Source organism: Ochlerotatus camptorhynchus, unplaced genomic scaffold (assembly GCF_037179485.1).
Source record: "Ochlerotatus camptorhynchus isolate MF236.1 unplaced genomic scaffold, CSIRO-AGI_Acam_v1.1 ptg000291l, whole genome shotgun sequence".
Lineage (NCBI taxonomy): Eukaryota > Metazoa > Arthropoda > Insecta > Diptera > Culicidae > Ochlerotatus > Ochlerotatus camptorhynchus.
The window spans coordinates 1,337,716-1,360,770 of NW_027040780.1; the positions used below are offsets into that span (position 1 = coordinate 1,337,716).

At 35.8% G+C, this 23,055-nt stretch overlaps 1 protein-coding gene across 4 annotated transcripts in view; it reads left to right on the forward strand.

Moving 5' to 3' along the window:
• The window catches only part of LOC135706785 (uncharacterized), a 286,588-nt gene that overhangs the window by 17,314 nt on the left and 246,219 nt on the right, over positions 1-23,055 (forward strand). The gene's annotated exons all lie outside the window — the stretch shown is intronic.

Here is a 23,055-nt window from a genome sequence, read left to right on the forward strand (position 1 = left end):
ACAAACTACAATGCACTCGGGGCACCGGAGGCAAGAAGACGGTACAACGACAGAAGAGATCTTAACTCGACATGTAGATAATGTGTACTTAACTCCAGTCAGTGAACGTATCGTGGCAGGAAAAGGCAAAATATGAACGAGATCAATTGGATGTTTTAGAGCGACAACGACAATACGAGGCATCGCGATCGCTCGAGAATCCGATTGCGGTGTGTTGAGCGAGGATTAGAAAGGAAACGTTGCCAATTAATCCAGCGTGATGCTGCCGTAATTATGATAAGTGACGCATAAGGTGTAGCATATGCATTCGTTATGAAAATTATTTGATGTTAAAGTAATTAATTTTAGTGATTTGATCACTAAGTTCTATGAAATTCCTTAATTCAACCTATAAAAATCAGGTAGATGCACCCATATTTAGATTGCAATGACAATCCGTTAGTAAGGCACGTACAAAAAGTGAAACTGCAACGATATATAGAAAACAAATCATAAATTAAGGGAATTAGTAAATAACAATAAATAAAAATTAGATAGGGGAAATGGCTCTAATGTTGGCGTATGGATCTAAGATTGGGCCCATCGCTAAAAATCTGCTATTTATCAATTTTATCTTGATGAATGCGTCATTGGGACGGTACTAATTGATATTTTCGGTATTGAACATTTAGTCAATGTATGGGCCTAAATTAGGGGCATTTATGCCGACATTAAATCCATTTCCCCTTTAGAAAAGGTTTCGTAAAAATTCAACGTTTTCTAAGGAACATTCCATGTTTTTTCGAGAATATTTTAGTATTATTTTGAGGAACTTACTTTTTTATTTTTTTTCACTTCATTTAATAATTAATAATTATTATGATTTCAAGTGCATTTTCACTGTATTATGATACTTTCACAATTCGGTATTGAAGCAAATTCACGCCAACTGAAGAATCGATTTTATTATTCCCTCTCCGAATTCAATGACACTTTGTATAAATGTTTACTAAGGCAATGAACGAAGTTTGTGCTTGAATCCGGTTATTTTGACTCACGCCTAATTTTTCAAAATTACGTGTTTGATATTTTTCAATAAATCATAGCATGAAAACGGCTCATCTAATAGAAAATTATGTCTGAGACAAGGCTGCTAAGGAAAATTGGATTGCCTTTACATAAAAAATCACAAATTTTCGTCAAAATAAAAAAAAATATATATCTTACAAAATGTCAGTAATAAAAAAGTGCATTTTGAAGATTTTTAAACTAATGTTTCAAATTCAAGCTTGTCAAAAAAGTTATTTTTTAAAATGGACTTGATGGAAACTTCAAAATTTAACAAAATCGTGGAATAACAACTACTTGTACATATTTTGAACTTTATTTTTCCACAAATGATTTTTATTTAGCTGCATATGCTTAACGTCAAATATCAGACTTAAAGTGGTCATTTTATACGATATATGAGGAGATGAAACTATAGAGTTGATAGTTCCGTTAGCGTGAAAATTGTATATAGAGAGTAGAAAGCGAGCAAAGGTCAATTTTGAGGAAGGCACGCATCGGGTTGATCATCGCCTTTACTAAACTCCCCTGATGGGGAGGGATGCTTAGAGGTATCTCCTAAAGTCGTTATATTCATAGTCTGGAGGATAGAATCTCGGGAACCAATTGTGCTGTCAAATAGCGGAACTAATCGAGCAAATCACGACCAACAACAGAAAAGAGCACATCAGCTATTGCGAACAAAACTTCGGAAACCCTTTTCTCGTAACTCAAGACTCGCCTACGCAAACTAACACCATCTTTGGGTTGAGGAAAGTTTCCCCTGTCTGATGATGTCGGTAATTTGTGTTCAATTGGCGACGAAAGAATTATCGACGTTTTGTTTATAAAAGTTGATAATACTTTTTCAATTGTTGGTCTAAAATATATTGAATTGGTATCCGCCAGACTAAGAATATAGCGACTATAGTATCTCCCCTGCAGTCACTGGCAAAAGAGATGATCGCTGATTTGCTCACGTACCTCCGACGTTCAGAAGCAGTTCTAATGATTGTTTCACGCTCAAGTCGCCATCTGACGTAAGCATTTTATTGTTGTTTATTCAGAAAACATATTGTTTAGCCCAGAAAATCTATTCTTATGCACAATTTTACCAAAAATTATGTTGTATGGTTTTGGTAAAATTTTGAAGTGTCCATTGTGTCCATTTCAGAAAAGTTAGAATTTTTGATAAGTTTTCATGTATAAAAATTATAAAAATGTGCTTTTTAGTTATTGAAGTTTTAAACAGTTTTTTTTTTAATTTTATTATTTCAGTGTGTATTTTTTCTGAAAAGGCAATCCAGTTTCCTACAATTTTGTGTCAGACGTCATTTTGATTAGATGCGCCGTTTTCGTGATAAGATTTATTGAAAATATAGAATAAGCCATTTTGAAATATTAAGCAAGAGTCAAAATGGCCGAATTCCAGCACAATCTTAGTTCATTACCACTAGTGAACAGTTTTGCGAAGTTTCATTAAGGGGGATTTCCGGTTCAATTGACCTAAACTTTGGATTTTTTTTCCAGGGAACTGGTAAAAGTTAGAGACCTGAGTTTTTTGTCAAATCTTTATTCATTCTTGCTCTACAACTGGGAATTTTTTCAAGTCCAAAAATCCAAAATGGTGTCCAATATGGCGGCTGCCCGGCGGGTACTTCCCAAAACTACGAGCAGCCAAGAGGTCGCAAATCGTCACCTAGAAAGAAAATCGGCTCAGTTTCTTGAAGAGTATAGTTCAGAGAATGGAATGAGTTCAAATAGTTCAGAGAATAGAATGAACTAGAATCTTTGAAAAATCTCAAAATTTGACAAAATGGCGGGCATTTGAAAAAAAGTCATTTACCTAGCTACCGCCATTTTGTCAAATTTTGAGATTTTTCAAAGATTTCAAATTCCCAGTTGTAGAGCAAGAATGAATAAAGATTTGACAAAAAACTCAGGTCTCTAACTCTTACCAGTTCCCTGGAAAAAAATCCAAAGTTTAGGTCAATTGAACCGGAAATCCCCCTTAAATTCTGTGAGGTAAAATCTAAAGTTTTGTTTGTTTTTTGCTATTTGGCCTAGAACTGCTCATTGGTCGTTACGACTGAAATATTTGAAATCTGCCTATTTTTTTATATATAATTGGCATTTTTTATTGGGTAATTTCATTTTTTACATGCTGGGATCATGTATCACAAACATTTGCTCTTTAAGTGTTCCATTTCCATCCACATTCCATCAAGAATTTTTTTTTTTACTTTTTTTTTAATCGGTATAGGAAACTGTGATTACAATACAGTATCCTTTTGATAATCCGAAACGATTTAATCCTTTATTTTTATCTACTAACTGAACAACAGATCCCGCGCGATCGAGACTATCCTGTTGAGTAGCAGCAGAGAATCAATAACAAAATATTGGAAAATATACCAAACATCTAAAAAAGCAGTATTTTCATTAGATTCCTGGAATAATTTTAATGCAAGCTTTTTTTATCTCATCATCTCATAAAAAGTTGGACTTGAAGAAAAAAATGTTTTGGAAGTATTTTTTTTTTCGATATAAAGGATAAAAATGTTTGTTTAGATTTTCGATAGCTCTTTCAAATATGTATAGAAAAATCTAATATACATTTTTCGGGTGGTTTCTCTTAATAAATGAATTAGAATATTTGAATAATTGGAATCACCGAATCAATCCTTGATAGATGTCCAATGATGCGGATTCATGAACTATGAATTCATAAGGCGACCGAATTCATACTAAACCTTTGAATTTTTTTGGTCCAGAAATGAATAAAAGTAACCATCAATTATAAAAACTTCGTCAAAATCAGTCCCCCAGGAATCATCGAAAATATATTCCCGAGAGAAAATATTCAGATAATCCCGAGCAACAGGATTCAATAGGACTAATGAGACCCAAACTGAAATTATGGAAGCTCTCGAATTGCTTAGCAAGTTTCTGAGATTTTTTCCGAATTGGTGTTAAAAATTTGACCACCTTTTGTAAGCGCTGGAATAGGCTTTTGAGGTTTAAAAAAAATGTGGGTATCCAAAAGGGTTTGGAACTCGCGTCTAATTTAGAAACATTATTTTCAAAAGTTTTGTTCCTCTGGGAAGAGAATCGCTTTTTAATTTGTTTTTGCAAATCCCGCCAGATAACTTTCATGGCAGGATCGCGTGTTCTTTGATATTGTCTCCTACGGACATTTTTAGGACGGACCAAGAGCTGAAGATCGTCGTCTATTATAATTGAATCGAATTTAACCTCGTATTTTGGTACTGAGGCAACTCTTGCTTCAACTATAGAAGTAGTCAGAGGTTTCTTGGGATATTTCAAAAGTTACTGGAAGGTGATCAGAACCGAAGTCACCATGGGTAACCAATTGGCTGCAAAGTTGGCATGAATCAGTTTAGACCAAATCAATAGTGGAGGAATTTCTTGCAGAAGAAAAGCATGTTGGGCTGTTTGGATATTGAATAGTGTAATAACTTGCAGAACAATCATCAAACAGAATATTACCATTGCAATAGCGTTGAGCATTATTCCATGAGCGGTGTTTTGCATTAAAATCACCAATAATGAAGAATTTAGACCTATGACGGGTAAGTTTCTGAAGGTCACCCTTGATAAAATTCTTTTGCTGCTATACGCATTGGAATAGGCACCTATAAATGTAAGTTTTCTAAATTTGGTTTTAACTGAAAATCCAAAAGTTTCAAAAACTTTGGTTTCAAATGAAGAAAGAATTGAATGTTTGATTCGTCTATGAACAATGATGGCAACGCCACCACAGGGTCCATCAAGACGATCATTTCTATAAATGAAATAATTTGCATCCCTTTTAACCTTATCGTCAGGTTTAAGGAACGTTTCAGTTATAACGGCGATATGCACGTTATGAATTTTCAAAAAGTTAAATTGCTCATCTTCATTATTTTTAAGAGATCGAGCATTCCAATTTAAAACATTTAATGATTTAAAATCCATTGCTGAATTTCAAAGTTATGACAATATTGTTCGCAAGTTTTACTCCAGTTTGAATAGCATCAAACATGGAGTTAGGTTTCAGCATATCAGAAATCATGTCAATTAATGATTTCTGTAAAAAAATCCATTTTAGGAGCAGTAATGCTTCCTAAATTAAAATTTTCAAAATTTCCGTTAGAATTACGTTGGTTAGTATTTTGATTTCTACCCGCTGGAATAGCAGCATAGGTAGCTCCATTAACTCGCTGAATATTGTTAGCAGCGAGGGGAGTAGGTACAGATGAAAAATTTGAAGCAGGGGTGATATTTGTACCTACGGGTACAAATGTAGAGTTTGTTCGTCGCTGACCGTTGTTAACAGCAGAGGAATTTGTAGCTGGTCGGAAACGTGGAGCGTTTCCTACCTGTCGCTTAGAACGAGATTGTAGGATCGCTTTGCGAGTCTTACATTCCCAAAAATTAAATTTGAACATTTAAATTTCTTAGGATTTTCCTTCACAGGACAGTCGTCCTTTGCGTGAGAGGAATCACCACAATTCATGCATTTAGCTGGCAAGTAACAATTTTTTGTTCCGTGACCCATCCCTGGCACTTACGGCACTGGGTGAGATTTTGGAATCTTCCTGAAGTGTTCCCACTTTACTCGTGCATGGAGCATAAGGCGAGGGGGACGACTCTATCTACGATGCAAAAAAGATTGTGTTTTGCTGTGGCTAACTGCGCGCACGCTGAATAGATAGAAAGAAGATTGATAACGATTCTAAAGATTTCCTGCAAAAAGATGATGATCGATGCAAGTAGATGCGACAAATGAAAGAAGATTTTTCGAAGATTGATTCGCTAGTGTGAGATTTGTTGAGCATCTGAACTTGAGATTTAGATGTGTCGCCCCCCTCGGCATTAGGTTAGCTTTTTTCAAGGCCTTAAGTTTGTTTAGTTCACTAGACTTGAAGTGAACTAAATAAAAATCATTAGAAATCCCGTTGCGTGAATCGCCACGACGGGATTTCATTTTCATTTTGATTACTTGGAGTGGCACAACTCCAAGTAATTTTGCCAGTTAATTTTTGATCTGATCCAAGGATTCACAACTGGGCAGTACTTTCATGACAACCTTGAACACACGTTCAGATGTGGTGTCGTAAGTAAAAAAATTGTGCTGCTTCTCAGTAAGATACTTGAGAAGACATTTAAATCCGTCCAAGGTATCAGCCAATACACGGCATTCACCCCAACGTCCAATTTGTAGTGAAAACTTAACTTTCACGAAATTCAAAAGTTCCATGCGAAGAGCATGGAAATCGGAAGTGGTTATCACAATAGGGGGAATCTGCTTGGCATTAAGCCGGGAAAGTTTACTAGAATTTTTCCTGGATGATGGATCATTCTCATCATCCGCGAGTAATTCAAATTGATTGCTCAAACTAATTGCATCATAAGGGGGCTCAAGAATTTGCCCTTTTCTTTTGCGCTTAGGCGCCATGGAGGCAGTTTTTTTTTTTTATCCAAATCGACTTCCAAGCAGATTACTATAATAATCTGAAGGATCGAAGATGGATTTTCCAAATCGATATCCAAGAAGGATTACCTCAGGTAGGGTCGAAACAAGAATCGAAGACGAATAAGAGTCAAAAAAAGGAGAAAATTTACAGGTATATTGAGCACTGAAAAGTGCTGTTTAAATTTGTTGTAGCTTCAGGTAGTAGTAGCATTTCCTTCAGCAAAAAGCAAATAGATCCGCACGGCTAGAGAGCACGATGCGGAGTGGTATGCGTGATTGCCTCTCACCCCAAAAAGCCCAGGTCAGTGGTGCTGAGACTTATTCTTCTTATTCTTCTTCGTATTTAAAGCTTATTGCTTACCGCATATTAGCTTATTGCGTGCTCTCAACTTAGTGTTCTAGATGCACCTCCACAGTTATTAATTGAGAGCTTCCGATGACTGTACCATTTTTGAATTAGTATAATTGTGTGGCAAGTACAATCATACTCTATGCCCAGGGAAGTCGAGAACTTTTCCAACCCGAAAAATTCCTAGACTGAACCGGTAATCGAATCCAGCCACATCCAGCATGGTCTTGCTTTGTAGCTGCGCCTTTAATGACTGAGATAAGGGAAGTTAAGCTGAGGGTGGTGCTCAGGCCCATTTTTTCAATACCTGTATCTTTGTTCGATGGTCGACGGGTACACGACGTTAGGCATAATGTACGATAGGCATAATGGACGTTAGGTATAATCTACCCGATGAATTCCAGAAGGATGATAGTGGGGACCGTCTCTTGATTGCTGACATCGGTGACAATACCCATTTTATAGAGATGAACTAGCCAACGGCTAAAAATCTCTCTAATAAAGTTTTAAAAAAAATCGGTGACAATAATGAAAGAGCCTTAATTTTTGGGACTCATGAAAACTTGCGACGTCTTGGACAAGCAAAGTATTGGGTTGCAGATAGTACGTTTGCCACCGTTCCTTGTTTGTTTCGGCAACTCGTCACTGTTCATGAAAGTATCGCTCCCTCACATCAGTAGACGGTTCCGTTAGTTTTCATTCTGATGACAACAAAAACAGAATTAGCGGCGCCGGTGGTGTAGTGGTAAGCATGATTACCTCTCATCCCAGCAGGCCTGGGTTCAATCAAAGGGAAGTAAAGCCGTTGGTCCTCGGTGCATGAGTGCATGGGTTTAGCTGTTTTTTTTTGTTATTGAATGAAAAATCCCAGAATTCACCATTCTTTATTTCATGAACTGTTCTTTCAGGAAAACCTTTTCTTCTTTGACAATTGCAATATGTGTGTAAGAATATATTAATACAAATGTGTGATTTTTTTATTTTTAGATGCGATTTTTTGCAAGATATAGTTTAAAATTGCCTGATTAATTAACCGCTTTCACTACTAATCTTAGATCTAAGTAAATATGTAGCTATGTCACTTATGATATGATAAATAATGGATTCCAAATTGTGCTTATTAAAAAAACTATGTTTGTATAACTTGCATCATCTTTTATTCAACGCTAAGCCTAATTTAAGCTTTGTTTACCATGCTCGACGCAGGTTTCTAGAGTTGCACAGCAGCTAGGTATTTTATGCCTAACGCCCATTATACCTAACGTATATTATGCCTAACGTCAATTATGCTTAATGACTTTATACCTAACGTCCTTTATGCCTAACGATCGTATGCCTAACGTCCATATGCATAACGTTGGTATGCCTAACGTATTTTTGCCTAATGGGTTACACTCTCCAAGCATCACGTGCAGACCACGGGCCGCATTTTGGTCATCACTGGCCTAGGTTCAATCCCAGTCAACGCTGCAGGATTTTCTGATGGTCTCAGATTTTTTTTTTTAATTTTGCCCGCTGGTAAAGTTTATGATTGTATGATCGAAAAAAAATAATCGGAATGGTTAATTTTCCCGAAATTTTTAGTAGAAGTTATCTGATTTTCTCGGACATCACGAACTTTGAAAATTCATAACTTGATATGATGTCTTCGATCTAACTCTCGAATATTTCGTACACGCATTCTCCGAAGCCAATACATCAGGGACAAACAAAATGCAGAAGGAGCATGCTATTCGCACTTATCATTTAAGATTTGATTAACAAATCATCATTGCATTCCTTCTGACATTTAACATAATATGTCGAAAGATTTTTTCAATCAGAATTTATTTGTAAATCATTGGGTTTAAAATTTTCTAAAATGTACCTTAAACAACTTATTTATTTTATTTACCGAAATCAACTATTTTATCCCTATCCGTAAATATTTGTAACCAGAACCGATCGCGCATTTCCGCCAGTTGATTCCCGGGTAGTTGATTTCCAGGATATTTAGAAACCCTAGACCCATTTCTCAATGTATTGTATTAATTTAAGCCCAATTCGAGGTACCTTTCACATTGAGATCTTTAGTATTGCAAATGATCGGAAATTTTGTTCAAGTTTGACGCTTAACACGTTTTCTGAAAAAAAAAAAAAAATAATTAGAAATTTAGCGATCAAAAAACACTATTCCCAAGTTTATGCACCTTCAGATATTTCAGGTTTTTTGGTTTTCCCATCCATTACCACACAGCTCAAGCATTCAAGCTCCGTTACGTAATCGATCAGAAACTAAAGTATCAGCTGTACTGTAGCAACTCTCAAGAAGAAATGACACATATTAACAAAGTACCCCGCGTAGGTGTTCCGTATAAGGCCACGCCAACGGAGCTTGCAAAACCGACTCCAAGCTGTTTCGTGCTTTCTCCCTAGGTGCCTTGGCAAGCATAGTTCAGTGCAAAAAAAATCAGATCAAGTGCCGAAACAAACGTAGCCATTCTTGCACGTATGCGAATGCGCACGTATTGGAATCTATGCTCTCGAGAAGTCAATCGTCACCGTAAATCTGCTTCATTAAGGTCCAAATATGGCGGTCGGCTAATAGCGTGGCTTTCAATGGGATCGAACCGGTACTACCGAGATTCAATCACGACGACGACAATGCATCAAACGGCCGGAAAACCGCAATTCGTTTTTCTTCTGCTCTACGAGAACGAGCAAAAAGGTGAATTACCCACCAAAGGAAGCGAAAACAAACATCCAGACAATGCCATCGCAATTTTGTAACACAATTTAGCATTTTATAGTATGCAGATGTGTGTCCCCAGTCCAGTGTGTGGGGCGCAGATTTACTGTTGGATGCTGTTGAATTGAAATTAGAAGTTTTTTTATTCATTGGAAATCGACAATCAAAATGTGGAGACTAATTGGATCAAAGAAAATTATAGAACGAACCTGCTATGAAACCAAATGAGACGGAATGCACTGAACAGGAGATAATGGCAATCTCGCACCCCCGGACGGTATAGTCATCATTATTGTTGAGGTTGATGGATAGTTCCCTGTGGTCACCCTTATTGACCAGCAGACAAGAGAGCCACCACTTTATTGAGATTCACAGAAACTAGACAACAAGAAGATGACACAGACCCACAGACAGCAAATCTTGTGTATACCCGAGCAAGAACCGATAACATATGAATATCTTAATTAGTTATGATATCTTATTTTGATATGCTTGTGGTATACAACCTTGTTTTGATATTATTCAGTTATCGAAATATTTTGTAAAATATCTAATAAATACCAAAATAACAAAACGTGATCTTTGAGATAATAACGCCTCAAAGACAATTTAAATAAAAAAAAATGTATTCTGGCTCAAACCGAAATTAAAAATGACCGAAATATGGTATTGACGCGCATGAATAAGACGTAAAATACACAAAATAATACATCAAAAAGGTTCTACGAATAACGAACTAATAAATAATAATTTAGTTATTGTAATAATGAATAACCAACGCTACCATTAGCGTAGCAAAATAAGTTATCATACCAAATTAAGATTTTCACATGTTATCGGTTCATACTCGGGAACAAAAGCGTTGATTATCTTCCAGTTTTTATACTACCCAAATTATTTATTAGTTCGTTATTCGTAGAACATTTTTGAAGTAATATTTTGGGTATTTTTATCTCTTATGTCTGCCTCGTCAATACCATATTTGGGTTGCCAGTTATGGTGTTATTAATCCTTGAATTTGGTATTAATTAATTATTTTCTCCTGCTCGGGATATCTACGTCTACGTGTTGTTATTTTTTCAACAACACGCCCGGCATGCAGCCAGTGTTGGTACCTGGTTTTTGTTGTTGTTGTTGTTGGTGTGGGAAACATTATGCAATATTTTCAAGACCTGTGAGCCGTAAAATCTCCCATACAGAAAAGCAGTTCACAGCAGCACACAATAATAATGAGTGGTGCTGTGGCTGCGGTGGCGGCAAGCACGACTTGACGGCTGCACTTGAAGGTAAAAACATGCAAACCCTCACGAAAGCGCATGGTCTCAGTCAAGTCTGAGAGCACGAGTGAGGCAGGAGAAGAACGTGCTGCTTGTATACGGCGAGGAAGACCTTTGTCGGACGCGACCAGCATGTATTTAGGTACTTCGATGAGTAGCAAGTAGTCAGCAATGCCAAGACTTGGAAATTGATGAATTAGATGGAATTTAGTGCTAATCAACGATTCTATTGAGGAAATTGCTGCAGCATGGTAAAAACTTAAAGGTTAAAATTTATATTCGTCTAACAAGATTAGCATTAGCATCGAACAAGTTGCACAATATCGTAGGTGGTACGAATTCAAAACTATTAAGAGCAAGACGGATTTCTGTAACTGGACAGATAGTAAGTAGGAAATAAATACTATCTCCCAGATAAAGAAACATCCCGCTCCAACAGTTAAGGATTGTCCTGGCCACGTCCTTACAACTGGTAGGGATAGGAAAGGTATGTTAGTCCAACATTTACTTAAGAGAGATGCAGAGAACTCTACGACCCCTCATAAATGTCTCGGGAATTTAGGAATTATGTTAGTAGGGAAGGTAAGCCATAGGATACACCCAGTCAGTGTTGCTGGCATATGTAGATTTTTTTTTATAAATTTGAAATTGCTGTCTGCTGGAATAAAATGAAGATATAACATGGTGAACTCACCATCGTTGTTACATTCGTAGCTGAATAATAGGAAGGAATTATGATGTGTTGAATATATTTTTTTTATTGATAGAGGGGAAAACCCGCGGGAGTGAAAATAATTTAACTACCTCTTCTCCCGTAGGCACAAAACCTCTATGTCTTTTCAAGTTAAATCATAATCAGTTACAAATTTCAACAATAAAACATTTTTCAAGTGCAACCGGTAATGGTAGCCAGGTTAAGTAAATATTTGTTGTATTTTTAATGTATCATATTTTTTTTTCTAAAGCACATCATTTCCATTTTACTTTCAATCACAAAGTTTAACTCTCAACGTCAGATTTAATTTTATACGTTTGTCTTGCAATACATCTGAGCTTGTTGGGCACCAATTTTGGAGTTGAAGTAAAAGATCGTTCAGCTAATTAGCTTTGATTAAATGCACATTAAAGTAATGAAGGACATTCGTAACTGATGAATGAGTTCTTTTTACTAAATGTAGGCATAAATGCTTCATGAATGTTTTCAATTATGTTTACTGATTTGTATTGTTTTTATGTACCGTAAAACGGGGTAACATTGATAGTTTTTTAAAGCATACTCTAATTTTTTTTCAGCAATAACTGTTTTTAAAATTTTATATTTTTAAAACAAGTACTGAGGATCCAAGAGTTAATTCGTTAGTAATATGTTGAACAAAAATTAAAGCATCTGCACTATTTTTTTTAGTTTTGTGACCGAACTTCAGTATTTTTATTTGGGGTTACTTTGATAATGCTCGATGAAGGTAGACAAAAATGAGTGAAACTCAAACAGTTTAGTTCTTTAAATATGAAACTTTGAATGAGTATATAATCAGAAAACTTCATAAGCAATAAGAATAAAACATTGAGCTTGTGATGGCTGTATCGGAAATACATTTCATAAGTGATGGTTTGAGTGCTTTTTCAAAAAGGCGAAAAACACGAAAATGGTTTTTTAATATTTTTGTAAAATATGTAACGCATACTATACAAAAACTATATACCCTAGCAACGGAAATACCCTAAGCAACAATATGCAACCAATGTTTCTTATTTGGAAAATGCACAGCGAGTAAATTTATTCTTTATATTATACTATCAAAGTTACCCGCATTATCAAAGATACCCCGTTTTACGGTACCATTAAACGCAACTCTAAATTAAATACCATACTTCGTGGTAAATTGATCACATAAAATGTAATGATGGAAATTAATTCTTGCATTAATTCAAACTTAAAGTATGAAAATCAATAACATATAATGATGCTATCGTTCCACGATACTATTATTATTATTATTTATATGTAAAATGTCCAAGAACTTAACAAATCACCAAGTTAAGTTCTTGGACATTTTTGAAATCTAAAATTGGAAATTATAGATATCTAATCTAATCTTATCTTATCTAATCTAATACAAACGCAGCCAGTACGAGAAAGCATCCTGGAAAATGATTAGGTTAGATGAGGTCTAATCATTTTTCTTGTCTAATTTATGTTTACAGCATATCTGAGATATGATAGAAACATCAATACGGCCAGGCCTACTGCGTTGTATTTGCCGCAAAGATGATTCTTGGAAATAAATGGGAACATTTCTTGAATCTACAGGGCTGGAAGGATGCGTGGACATATGTACCGTACCAAACGCTCCGAGTTACTATGTGTAGTTGTGTGGATTGTGTAAATATTTGAACAATATTGAAGAATCATAAAACAATGCAATGGAAGGATCTTACCGAATTTTCTCCTATAATGGTAATGATTTTTTTGCGCTTAAATTTATATTCGTCTAACAAGATGTACATAAAATGTTAAACAAGAGTATTTCAGGTATCCAAACTAGTGAAGACTGTTTAACAATTATTCCGGAAATTTGCAAATAATTGTTCGCCAATAGGCAAATACAATTCTACTTAACATCAGGATGATTAATTTTGGTTAAATTGTTGTAAACGGGTCTAGGGGCTGTTCATAAACTACGTAGACAATTTTTGGGAGGTTTAAGACCCCCTAGAATCTCTCATATACGTGGTTTATGAGCAGCCTTGTTTAATTTAATGAACATATGTCAACTATACTGTTCGAAAATTTCACGTTTTTGTTTTGATTTCTAGTGCACACTAAATGGCGCTATATTTGGTGGAAATATACACGTTATTTTGAATATTTTGTTTGCGAAATATCACATAATTCGGCAGTGTTCTACCAGTATTGATGCTAAGTAGTCAAGAAGCCAAGGTAGCAGTAAAACCAAGTCGAAATTACCCTACAGAGATTTTACGCAACGGCTTGAAAACTTTGGTGATGAACCTGCTATTGCAATTTTTCAGTGTACCACATGGTAACACTACTACTTGATTGTACTACCATTTTCACCAAATGTACTAGAATGTTTCGATTCTATCTCTTTCACTCTACTCAAAACTGAAATACATAACATAAAAATTATAAAATGATACATTCTTTGCACACTGTCTAAGACCATTGCACACAAAATTAACTTTGTTCAAATCAAAACAAAAATACTGGCCCATCTGGATGCTGATGGCACAAGTTTCTAAGGAAATTCTATTACGGCGAACGACATTATTATAATTGATTTCTTAGCCAGTTAGTCGTCTGTCACTTCGTTTGTGCATAAACTCCACTTGTGTGTTTTCGTGAATTTAATCATAGCACTCTTGGTTTCCGTGAATTTAATGACAGCATTCGTATTCTCCATAAATTCAATCACAGTAGTTTTGCCCTCAGTGAATTCGATCACAGTACTCCAACTCTCCATGAATTGAATCACAATATTCTGACTCTCTGTGAATTAAACCACTTTGGGTTTCATACATTTAATCACAACGTTATGAACTACACTTCTACCTTTATCAACCGTTCTGCTGAAATTTTCGTAATTTCTCAACTAAGTGCTTTCTTGTGCCTTCACTAATTTGTATTTTTTAGATGACTTTGTATTCCATGGCCCACTTAGTAATCGAACAATCTCTTTTGCTTATTACAGTGCTGTGTGGTGTGCTAGGGGACGTTTTTGGAAGCTTTTGACGTCTTTTTGTTGGCATAGAACGCTCTTGTTTTGTAAGCAGTCACCATGCAAGAGGAGCGTTGAAAAAAAATCGTGCGCAGTCACCTGTGGTCCACGTCCAAGTTGGCTAAAGTTTTGAATTTTCCTAGAAACACCGTAAGGCGCGTGCCCAAACCTACAGAGAAACCTTGAAGACGAATCAGCCTATAAGTTATACCAAAGAAGAATACTAAGATGGAACAGTCGGAAGAAAAACTTTCTATTTTAGTGTCCTCTTTCACGATCCCTTTCATCCAATGAATACCACCGTATGGAAGGTAATTTTGTGGTTTTGCTGCCCCCTCGGTAGAGATGAAATTTTGCGCTCTTTTTTTTTTATCAAAACAATAACACCAAAATCAGAGTTGTCCCATTTTTTAAATTATTCGATTGACATCTAATCGATTTTTTTTGTTCGCTGTGCTGTCATTTTTCCACCAATGAGAGTGCAGCATATGTTTGAAACGATGGGTGATGATCCTCTGGAGAAGTTAATGCTTATATCAGCATTATATAACCGATTACAAATATTTTACTTTTGGGTTCGTTAATCGATTAATCGATTATTCGAATGAAAATCAGCCATCACTAGATGAATGTGAAACGTCATTTCAAATTTAATGCCGTATATAAATAATGATACAATTTGAAAGGGACCAGGGCTAATCACAAATTACGTCCCAATGGTAACTGAAATAAACACGAGTGCGGACCGGTTGGTTATACTTGATGGAAGCCGCGAACCGAAAATAAATTTTGGATACCCACTTGGAAAATCTGAAGTCATTGAAATTGGCAGCATACTATGTATAGATCGGCAGGATCATAGCAAGCGTCGTAGTGGAACTAAGGATCGGAAACTGCATTTGTAGGTGTCGAGAATGGTTAGGGCAAACCCAGGGCTGTCGGATTATGATATCGCCAAGAAATTCAATACCAGCCAAAGCACCGTCAGAAGGATTCGTCTGCGAGAAGGATTTCGATATTTTCGGGCCAGTAAGCAACCAAACAGGATAGTGAAGCAGAATCTTGTGGCCAAAAGACGTGCCCGAAACTTGTACAATTAGATTCTTACCAAGTACGAAGGATGCATCCTCATGGACGACGTACGTACGCACGTACGTACGTGAAGATGGATTATGAGTAGCTTCCCGGACAATTCTATCAAGCCACTGATCAAGGTGATGCAAGAAAGCTTATGATCTGGCAAAGTATTTGCAGCTGGGGACAAAAAACCCAGGTTTTCGTGACAAACAAGACTATGGATTCCAAAATGTACAAGCAGGAGTGCCTGCAAAAACGTTTTCTTTCGTACATTAATGCTCACAATGGACTTGTAAAGTTTTGGCCTGATTTGGCAAACTGCCCCAACAGCGGAGAAGTTCTACAGTGACATCGAGAGAACGGGGTAGATTTCTTCGAAAAGGACATCAATCCACTCAATTGCCCTCAATTCCGCCCAAATGAGAAATATTGGGAAATTGTCAAACAGAAGTTGAAGCAGAGCCAAGAAATTGACTCGGGATGCGACAGAGATGAAGAGATAATGGATCAAAACGGCCGCTCCGGTTAGCCAACAGAGTGTCCAAAATATGATGAGTGGTATTCGAAGAAAAGTTCGAGATTTAGTCAGATCCATATCGGAATGTTTTTTAACCTTCATTTTGAGTACTCAACATTTTTATTTCTTTAAGATGGTTTCAAAATACATCCGTTTTTTGGCGTCCAGATATTCAAAACTAAAGCTTTACTTGAACTATCATTCTGCCACATAAAATCTCAGAATTAGTAATTGGAAAAAATCGAAAAACCGCGCGGAGCCGTTTTATCCCAAGGGTGCATTATGGACTGTTTTCCCCTATGGGATAAAAAATATAATCCGTAGAATGGTTTGCTCGAAAATTTTCATGGTGGACGAGATTCGAAATGAAAAACAGGGAAAAAAAAAACAATTTTCTGAGTAAAATTTGTTTTTTAATTTTTTTTTTCTTGCTATAAAATTTATTATCTTTCACTGGTAAAAAATTTAGTATAGCATGTTTTTCCATTTTTTGAGCTATGACCAAAAAACTAAAAGCCCGAACAATTACTTAACACAACATAACGTACTTTAAAAATCCTTAACTCATGAACCAAGAATCGTAGAAACAATTTATTTCAGTGAAATGAAATGGTCTTTGTAATCCATTAACATAATTCCACGAAAATGTTCATGGTGGGGGAATATCACATAGAAAATCAGGACAAACCATTTTCAGAGAAGAGCGGTTCCATTTCAAATGGCGAATTTTTTAACCGACCGTTACCGATTATTGATACAAAACTGTTTCAAATTTGTTGCTTGATTTACTTCAGGTTTCAATAATGAAACTCAACTGTTTCACTGTACTGCTTGGATGACCTCTCAAATAATGCATCAAATGGGAGGGGCAAAATGTTACACTCAAGTTGGTATGAAGTTATATACTACGTGATATTCTATGTAACACTTGAGCAACAAATCTAGCTAATGTTGTATTTGTTGTATGACAGTTCCAAAAAACATTATGTTTCTTGAACTTTGGGTGCAACAGAGAATGAATTATATGATTTTTATGTCTATTGAGCAACTGTTTCGAGATGTTACTAAAAAGTTTACGAGCCTATTTGCAATCTTGTTCGATATGAATGTGTATGTTTTCAAGCATAGTTTTGCAACCAACTGGATCATGTTGTTACTGTAAAGGTTTGGTGTAACCATCTATTATTTACCATGGCTCAAATATATCCTGTCACTGTGATGATGTAGACCACCTTGGCAAAATATGAGAAATCGTAATGCATGGAAATGGAACTAACAAATTTCCATGGTGAGGAAGACTACGATGAGGATGATAGGATTACGGGTGTTGGGGGGTGATGGTGACTAATGACGATGCAAATTAATCCTAAATCGAAAGCCACATAAGCAAAGTCGAAAGCAATTGATGCCCCAACAATCAAGAATCTTTTCATTCGTCTCAACCAATATTTTATTACATGACCGACGGATAACACAATCGTCTTAAAATTCAGAAGAATGTGTTCTATTTTTTTTACAGATTTTTCACGTCAAGAAAAACAGGCAGAATTTCTTGCATTATCCAACAATAAAAAAACAGCTGTAAAAAACACCACGGCACCAGCGTAGGCATGTGTGGCAGGTGGCAGGTCCCCCCGCTAGCAGCATTCCAAACAGTGGAAAAGTTGAATGGCGTAACGTACTCTTTAACATTTTTGCAACAATTTAGTGACTTAAATTATATCTGGATGAAACGTACACTACCGGCCAAATTTATGTTGCTTTAATGAGGAATTTTCATAATTATACAAAAAAAAAAATTAACATTTTAAATCGATTCACAATGTTGCACAGGTTTTGCATTACAATACAAGCTTTTTTTTTAAGACTAGCGAGTGATGACTTGTTGATGATGAAATGAAGTCTTACGGTTTGTGTAATCGACGTAATGAAATCCCTTTGATTATCCATTCTTACCTAGTAACTTGTGTGATTGAATCTGCGGTAATAAGTGGGGGGGGGGACAAGTTTTGAATTTCCCGCGAAAAAGGATCTAGATTTCACCAGTCTGGTCCCCAACTGTGCCACCTTCAGGATTCACACTTCCAGTGCTGGTGTCACTCCACTTGATGAAAAACAATAAATTTAATCTTTGTAAAGTCACTATTTTTGTGTGGTCAGAATCCTGAAGGTTTGCAGTTAGAAATCTAAGCGTCAAAATATCGATCCCATACGCTTATTGGATGAGTTGGAAAACATATTTTTACATGCTAATTTTCTGAGCATTACATATTAGTAATAATAATATATTTGTCCAACATCATGGGGCCATCCACAAATTATGTACCAGAATAGGGGGACAGTGGTAGTCTGAACATTTCTTGCAGTTCTTTACAACTGAGAGACGGGGTTTACATTTTCATACTTTACTTTTTGCAGGCGGAAAAATAATTTGATCTTAAATGATGCAATGCACGTAAAAATTTACCCAACTCAATATCTAACGATTTTAAGAAAATTTTAAAATCTTAGGGAGATTTTTGGAGAAAGAGTTGTTAACTGAAAACTTTACAGAGTCTTACAAGGAAGGGAAGGGGATTTTAAAATAACTCAAACACCCTTACATAATTTGTATAATAAATCAATGAGTGCTGAAACCAAAAAGTTGGACCCGTAAACTTTAGTTTAATTTTCAAACCCCCAACGTCAAAAAATTACACCATCTCAATTCAAAAATTTCCAGAACCAAAATATTTTTATAAATCCTGCAATGCTCATCAAAACTTGAGGAGTTTGCAGATCTTCTGCAATGGATATATAAACAAATCTGTTTAAAAATGACGGAATTTCAGTAACGTACTGGGTTTTAGCATTTTTTGTTATAAATAAACAAAAAATTAAAATAAAACCTTATTTGCAATTTTTTAAATTGAAAATAAATTGATGAAATTTATTTCATTTTTGAATAAATTATATTTAGGTTTAGAATAGGTGCATCAGACACATCTTCAAGTTTTTTTTGCATTCAATAAGCTTTCAGTCAGCTCAAAAATAAAAATAAAATGGAACAATTGGTTTTGAATAAAAAAAGCTTATTTGCTTAAGAAAAAGCTGAACAAACACTTATTAGGCCTTAATTGTCATTTGTGAAGTAGTTATTTTAAATTAGATGTGCTGATAAGAATCTAGGATTGTGGCTTAGGGTTGGACAGTTGACGAAATAGGGTTCTTGTAGGTGTGTTATACTCGCCCACTTGAGTAACGGCGGTGTGGCATCTACCAGCCTGTCAGAACATCAGTGAGCGTGGACAACTGTGGACGCCTCGCCTTAGAGCGCTGAAAAAGTGTCTAGGTACATTATGTAGATTTTAAGTTTTAAGAACTCATCTTCATGCGTTCGGTTAGAATGAAATCAAAAATAAATCACAGAAATATTGTTGTACACAAATTTATGACCCACAATGTACAAAATTAGAATGCTGTTGGTAGGACTGACAGCCATATGTAATTCACCAGAAATAAAGATAATTAGTTTAATTTTCAAGTTATTCATGATTTTCACCATATTAACATAAAAACATTAAATACTTTTCACAGTTATAATGTTTTCCAATAGTATGAGTTTTTTTTGCGAAGATCGATTTTTTATTTTGATATATTTTTGAGCTACACATTTCAAACATTATCAATTTATTTGTAATCATTTTATCAATTTTCAGAAGGCGCTTATATTTAATCGAATTAAAGTGTACCATTTCACTACAAAACTTGATACGTTTGAAAAAACGGACTAGGTATCAGTTCTTTAGAGGCATTAATTTCATATATTTATTTAAATTACTTTTCTACGATTGTCATCTCTGATTTTTCACTCCAGCATTCTTTTTTCGCATCACCACACAAAAATTTCCAATTTAAAACATCACTATCCTGTTTTAAATATTTCCGAAAAACATTACAGTTTAGTCAGTCAAAATCTCATTTGCAACTTGTGTCATCAAAATATCATGTAACATACAACTGAATTGCAACACCTTTTGCAAAAACATAAGTTGCAAAGAGACTCCACCTTCCCGAGCAGGAACGAATATCTCGATACCTTAAATTGGTATGGATGAGCCTGACATAAGAGGTAAAATACCAAAAAAATAATACCAAAAAAATGTTTCCACAATACCATTCCAATACAAAATTATGATAATGCAATACCAAAACAATACCACTCAGGTTTTCTTTTGGTATCCAAATATCAACTTTTGGTATTTACAAAGTATTTTGCTTGTAGTTTTTTGGTATTATTCTTTGATATTTTTATTTTACCTCTTATGTCATGCTGGTCAATACCAAATTTTGGTATCAAATCAGAATTAGGTATTCATTAGTTATTTTCTCCTGCTCGGGTTCTGCGCTTTTTAAGGTACAATCAAGTTATATATGCGATGCATTATCCATAATTTAGACCTTCATTTAGTCACACTAAAGTTGTTGTTACTCGCTGAGAAACAAATGGTGTTGCTTGGGTTGTTTGTTTTTGCCCAACATGTTACTTTATTTATATATATAATATGTGGTTTCTTAGTATTGTACACGACTAATTTTTTAAAGGGGTTTATTCAATAAGCTGACAAAATATCCATCTCGAGAACGATTTGTTTGATCAAAATTGTGTTCTGCGCGAAGTTTTTTTTTTTTTTTCCTTTGGTTTGTTTTTTTCCGTCGATCTTGTTTTCCGTGCTGAGCACCAATGCTACCGACGTGCCAGGAAGGCAGCTCTCACACCTGAACCCTACCTATCGACCCATCAACTCATGAACCGGGGACCAACGGCTTTACTTCCCATCCGAAAGAAGGCGTGATCAGAGATGTTATACTGGGGTGAGAGGTAATCACGCTAACCACTACACCACTGGCGCCGCTAATATCTCAAATTGAAAATTAAAAAAAATATAATTGAGGCTCAGATAACATTTTTTGTTTATTTTGTTTATTTTTTTTCTTCATCGGACTTAACGTGTCTAAATGAAGCATGATGGGGAAAAGCCTAGAAAAGGCGTAAAAACCCCATATCTTTTCGAAATACATGAGTCACAATAATACAATGAACATTAATCAAGTCTATAGCATAAAAAAAGTTATCCTCCTATGCCATAGAGTTGTCCGTGAATCATGTAGAAGTCCTCGTCATTCAGTTGAACCGGAAACAAAAAATAAACAGGTAGCACAATCCTTCATGTGTACATTGAATGGACAGCTACTCACCTTCTCAGGAGTCTGCATTGAATACGGTGACGAAAGGTTTCCGCTGCACAGTTAAAGTCGAAAAACTCGTAAAACTCGTTGAAACGCTCATACATGAACCGTATTGGGTCATGCAAGCTGTAGTTCGCAGCACGAGGTCCAAGATGCAGGAAACTCCTCGACCGAAGAACTCGTTCGGGTGCGTAGATTTAGAATTCAGCCAAGATTCCTAGAGAGTCGATATCACCAATAAGTACTTTCGCTGCGAATACGGCCTGACTAATCATCCGCCTATGTTCTAGTGTTTCAAGACCCAGGAGTTGACAACGATCTTCGTACGGTGGAAGGTTCACAGGGTCATTCCAAGGAAGGTGACGAAAGGCATACCGAACAAATTTCCTTTGAACAGATTCAATCCTCACTATCTTGAAAATGAACCCGAGTTGCCTGTTAGCTTGCGCAACGATACCCGAGTAATGAAGCTTGAACGTTAAGGCGCAGTCCAGCGTGATTCCTAGGTCACGAACATTGTCCACACGTTGCAGAAGTTGGTGATTTATCGTATAGTTGAATGCCACTGGTTTCAGCTTGCGATGAAATGAGATAATATTACATTTTTGTACATTCAACGTGAGATAGTTTCTTGAGCACCACTCTTCGAAAGTATCGATTAGGTGCTGAAGCTGCAAGCAATCGGCGAAGCTACGAACAATCATATAGATCTTCACATCATCCGCGTAGACCGCGTAACCAGTTGGGAGGATTAGTCCGGCCTCATTCACAAAAATCGAGAATAGGAATGGTCCCAAGTTGCTACCTTGAGGAACACCGGAGCTGTTTGTAAAATAGTCCGATTGCTCTGATCCGATGTTGATAACATGTTAACTACTGACAATGATTTAAAGTTAGACAATTTATATAAAAAAATAAAACTAGTATTTTTGAAATACTGCCTACAGTTATCAATTATCATTGAAATATTGTAAATATTAAAATATTTTAGAATATTATTCGTGAGTGTTACATAATTACTTACTCTTGAAATATATCAATAATTTCTTCTCTTGCTAAACCATTCTAGCATCTGTTTCAGAGTTTACAGTGATGTTTTGATCTTCACCTCTTTTTGACTGCCTATCAAGTTTTAGGCGGCAAGATCCGCAGATGGGTAAATTGGGATTCATTGTATCTCCGGAATATCCAATCGTTTTCAAGTTCTGCTTGGTACTTTCCGTTAGAATTCATAGATCCTTATCCTACAATTTTTATCTTCGTTCGGTATTTTCAAAAGGTTTGATCCCCAGTACAGAGAATCGCTATTAAATTTGTTTTTGCAAATTTCGCCAGAAAACTTTCATGGCAGGATCGCATGTTCTTCGATATTGCCGTCTACGGACATTTTTCAGACATACCAAGAGTTGAAAGTCGTTGTCTATTATAATTGAATCGAATTTAACCTCACATTTTGCTACTGTAGAAGTAGTCAGAGATTCAAGAACATTATCAATATCATCTTTGGTTTGCAAAGGAATATTTGGATCATAGATATATTCCTTAAATATTCAATATTACTGGGTAATTGAAAGTAGAGCATACTAGAACATGATAAGTTTCATTGCTGTTTCCTATGGCGGGGTGTGTCTGG